This window comes from Ostrinia nubilalis, chromosome Z (genome assembly GCF_963855985.1).
Source record: "Ostrinia nubilalis chromosome Z, ilOstNubi1.1, whole genome shotgun sequence".
Taxonomy (NCBI): Eukaryota; Metazoa; Arthropoda; class Insecta; order Lepidoptera; family Crambidae; genus Ostrinia; species Ostrinia nubilalis.
Window position 1 is genome coordinate 13,891,200 of NC_087119.1, and position 5,052 is coordinate 13,896,251.

Below are 5,052 nucleotides of genomic sequence, written 5' to 3' on the forward strand. Positions count from 1 at the left end.
ATATCAAACGAAAAAGGTTTTTTAATGTTGGGGGCTTCAATCGTCTCCTCAGTTTAGAATAAATATTGTTCTTAGAAAATAATAGTACTTACTAGGTAAAAAACCTAATTTGCTGTAATTTGGCTTCGAAATTATGTTAACTAAATTACTTTTACCTGAGTATAGAAACAGCGGTTTCTATGTAAAACTTTAATTTCTAGCGTTTTTTTGCCTGTGCCACGTGTAGCACATTTATAATTTAGTAGAATACTTATTGAATTTTGATTGTTCTAAAAACACAATAACTGTTACAGTATGTGTAGTGAAACTTTTACGAGACGAGACTAATCTATATTTATAAACGCGAAAGGTCACTGACTGACTTACTGACTCCCTCACTCACTCACTCATCACAAAACCTCAGAAACTACAAGTGCTTGAGTATCAAATTTTGCATGGGGCTTCCTTTTAGAACATAGGTGCTTACTAAGACCGGGTTTTACGAAACTCCACCCCTAAGGGGGATCCACGCGTACGGAGTTGCGGGCGGCCGCTGGTAACGAATAAAATAACATTTATATTATTATTCATACATTTAAAGCGTCTAGGTATGACTTTAGAAGTAGATGGGCGCCAAACTAATCACACAAACATTTGCCCCCGTCGGGACTCATACCCGCAACCGCAGACATCGAACCAATCATAAATATAGTTTTAATAAAATTGGTGCTACTGTTACTAAACATGTTCCGACTACGCACTCCACAGACTAAAACTTTTTAATTCAATTGAACGCACTTATCCGACAAAACCCCATTTTTGGGATAAGGCCTAAGGCTGAGTTGCACCACCTAACTTTAACCGTAACTATAACGATAACTGGGGCTTATTATAATAATATGCCGTTTGACAGATTATATGGTTAAAGTAACCAACCCAACCTAAGGCTGAGTTGCACCATCTTACTATTTAACTTTGACTAACGTCAAAAATCGGTCAAACTCCATACAAAAATCGCCTGGTATTGTTACGGTTAAAATAAGGTAGTGCAATTCTCAGCCTAAGTGTCAAGTAAAACCTGTCACTTAACCGTCCTCCCAGACCCCTTTTTTCTGTCAACTCATCATACGATTTTGTGATACAATAGTCTGTTCGTTCGTTTCAGCCACTGCTGGACTCTCCCAAGGATTTCCACAACGATTTCGATACATGGACTAATTTATTAACGCCCGTATTCACAAACATTACCTACTATGAGGTCTCACAGTGCGCGTATACGCACAAGGTGACACACAAACCAATCACAGAGCTCTATTCAACGCTGTGCGTTCCATTTGCTGCTTCAATTGAGCAAGTATCGTTTGTGAATACAGGCGTTAGTCATTGTCATATTATATGCAATGTAACAATTCCTGCAATCACCTAAGCACAAATTAATTTAGGTAAATCTGTATCTGGAAGTTCTGGGACCATAATATAACGGGAATGAAGCCACAAAGGTAATTGTTATCCCTGGAAAATATATTTTCCACGGAATGCGACATTATGAGGAATTTAATTTTATGCCAGTGGGATTGTGAAGCTGGTAAGAAATAATTCAGTACGCAGACTTTTACATTGCTATTTAATATAACTTTACTTAAGGACAAATACTTTATACAACTTCTGATAGGAATAATTTTGTATGAATGATGTTTTGTCATTCGTATTTCGTATATAGTCCAGTAGAATTAGCTTTTAAATCGGAAATAATTCCTACAAAAGATTTTATTGTTTTAATGGCTTCATTGGTTGCCCATTAAGACTCTCCTAAGTTTTCGACTTTGACGGAGTTGTGCTTAAGTGGTGGGGGCCCCCGAAAGGGGCATTTTTTCGGTTTTCCGGTTATACCGCGTAAAGGACTTACCCTATCGAAAAGTGGTCTTCCTGACGGTTGAAGGGCACTTAATCCTGCATTGAATAAGACCAAATTCATATGTTTTGGACAAACCGTTCTCGCGCTAAAGTTCGGCAAAGTAGAAAATATACGTATAATTAATGACCCTCTCCACGTCCAATGGTTTGTTACCCACAGGCTTCCAAGTCTTGAAAAGGGCCACCTCAACCAGTGTAACCCTATCAAGGCTTACGAGCTTGATGCGCCTATCCTTGTTCGTCCCAGCCGTTCCTTAACTGCTTAACTTAAGGAACGGCTGGGACGAACAAGGATAACCCAAGTAACACAAAACACAATTATAAGAAGCGTACAACAGCATGAACTAACGTGCAGAGCAGTATATGAGCAGCATATGTAGCACTATATCAGCCGTATAAAAGTCTATAAGTGTCTTGTAAGCGCAATTTGGGCCCCAAATAATACGACTTTGAGCATTATTAAATATTATTAGTGCTGCTAACTAGCGCTTATAATGTTATTGAAGACAGACATTAGTAAAGTTGTTAGACAGCATATTCTAATGTAAAAAGCATTTTATTAGATGTTAGTACAGCTTCGAAACAGCTTTTAGAATTACAATGCCAAAGTTACGTTTTATTCTAAGGCTGAACGTTTTATTTTGTTTGTTTGAAAGTATTCGAAAAAACTTATCGCATTTTATTGTCCGATTTGATTATTTTTCGTTTAGAGTATTGCAGTGCAATGGAGTTGTGAGGAGATGTTTTAATGTCTTTATTAAAAATATTTATCATAAGGTAAGTATCATTTTTTTTTGTTTCAAGAATGAAAATGAGCTGGGAGTATTAGTCTTATGTGAAAATATATATATGTTTGTGGTTTATAACTCACGCGCCTTCACAGAAATGCTTTATTTAATAAAATAGGGACAAATTTAGAATCGACATATGACACTTTTTGTGATTTTTTTAACGATTTGATTAATTTCAACTTATAAAATTGCTTCTATCGATACTCCGCTTGTAAGAAAAGGATAATAAGTAGTATTTCATGCATATGTGTATTATAATTTTATTTTCTATGTTAGAGAAAACAGAAAGCAAATGGCGTCAGATAATATTAATGTTTTAAACTTTCAACTAGTGTCTTTTAATGTTGTCAGTCTTATTAGAGTAAAAAGAAAATGGTTAAGTCATTCAACCTACATATAAAATATCTAAGTGATATCTTTAGCATTACTGTAACACTTTTTAGGTATGTTATAATGTTCATTAGGTTTAAACGTCATAAAAATGGATTGCTTTAGTGTTAATCAGGGTACCGAAACAATAATTTAGAATCCTTTAATCACGTAATCCCCTTCTCCACGTCTTTCAATTTTATCTGTCTCCAATTGGGTAGGTACCTAGTTTGACAAGTGTTAAGTATAAAATCATTATCACTACAAATGTAATTTGTAATGAAACACGATATAGCTATCTATCTTATTTTTCGCTCATTGTAATAGTAATATTTAAAAGAACTTTTTGTAACTAGTTAGTAGTGTTGCTGTAGTCGTTTTTTTAAGGGTTTGCGTTATACGGGTAATTATTTAGTTTTCAGGTACCTACTTCTCAGGTATTAAGTCATAAATAAGCTTTTTTGTTTTTTTTTTCAGATGCCTTTTAAAATAGTGCAAACGACCGAAAGGGATGAATGAATGTTCTACGGAACTTCTTGACTTAGTGCTTGGCTCACACAACAACCGATTGTACTGTATTTTGTGTATGAGGAGTATCATTTTTTGGAACACGTTTTGCATTTCTTAAACCAAATATAAATTTTGAATATTCCGTCTTTATATTTCTCTTTACTCCAAGGTGTTCTCTTAGGCTGAGTTGCACCACCTAACTTTGACCGTAACTATGACGATAACCGATGTTTTTTTGTATGGAGTTTGACAGATTTTTGACGTTTGTTAAAGTAAGTTGGTGCAACCCGGCCTTAGTCTTTTTCCACTGTTTATTCATGTCAATAACGTGACACGTTCGACATAAATTTTCTAATGAATATACCTACTAACGCACAAATGAATATAATCATACGGCTCGTGGTTTTATGGCCAAATTATGACCTAAAGTAATAAAATAAAATTTTTATTTATCTAAATAGTGCTAAAAGCTTTAAAGTAACAATAAAATAAGAAGATAACAGAGCTAAAACTTTAGTAAATGTTTGGCTAATGCTGAGCAGTAAATAAGCATAAGAAAAGATCATAAAAATGCGTTCAATCTGTAAAATGTGTTAATATATCTGAATGCACTATAAAATATTTCGACAACGTTTATTTAATGCATTAGGTTTTCTTATTTACTAATATACGGTTTTAACCTTTGTGTTAGTGTAAATGCTGTTAAAGGTGCTGTATATTAAAAGTAATTAATGTTTTAGTATGATTATAAGCCAATTAACTTAATTTTTTTAGACCATATAATAGCTTCATGCATTGTAAATTTTACCGCATTCTACTCAAAAGCATTTAAACTAAGTCAAAACTGATTTAAAGTTATAGTCTGACTTTAAAACGTAAATTAATCTTAACTTCAGTGAATATACAGATTACGTGTTACTTGGGAAGCGAATCAAACTCGTGAGCCTTGTTAGGGTTACACTGGTTAGGGCGACCCTTTACAAGGCTTGGAAGCATGTGGGTAACAAGCCATTGGACGTGGAGAGGGTCATTAATTATACGTATATTTTCTACTTTGCCGAACTTTGTTTGTCCAAAACATATGAATTTGGTCTTATTCAATGCAGGATTAAGTGCCCTTTAACCGTCATGAAGACCACTTTTCGATAGGGTAAGTCCTTTACGCGGTATAACCGGAAAACCGAAAAAACGCCCCTTTCGGGGGCCCCTACCACTTAAGCACAACTTCGTCGAAGTCGAAAACTTAGGAGAGTCTTAATGGGTAACCAATGAAGCCATTAAAGCAAAAAAATCTTTTGTAGGAATTATTTCCGATTTAATCAATTTTTGTGTTTAATTCTACTGGCCTAATAAAGAAACTTTTATATTATAACAGTGTTGATAAACGACAAAAAGCTCTTTAGTATGATATAACTAGTTGAAGAAAATGGCATCGCCATTACTCGATTGTTCAGATAATAAGGTGATAAAGAAACCTTCTCATACCTAC

At 34.5% G+C, this 5,052-nt stretch overlaps 1 long non-coding RNA gene across 1 annotated transcript; it reads left to right on the forward strand.

Moving 5' to 3' along the window:
- Positions 1-2,368: 2,368 nt before the first annotated feature.
- Positions 2,369-3,705, forward strand: LOC135086724 (uncharacterized). The gene is made up of 2 exons (XR_010260581.1): positions 2,369-2,670; positions 3,531-3,705. It is a non-coding gene; the product is annotated as an uncharacterized LOC135086724 (long non-coding RNA).
- Positions 3,706-5,052: the final 1,347 nt, after the last annotated feature.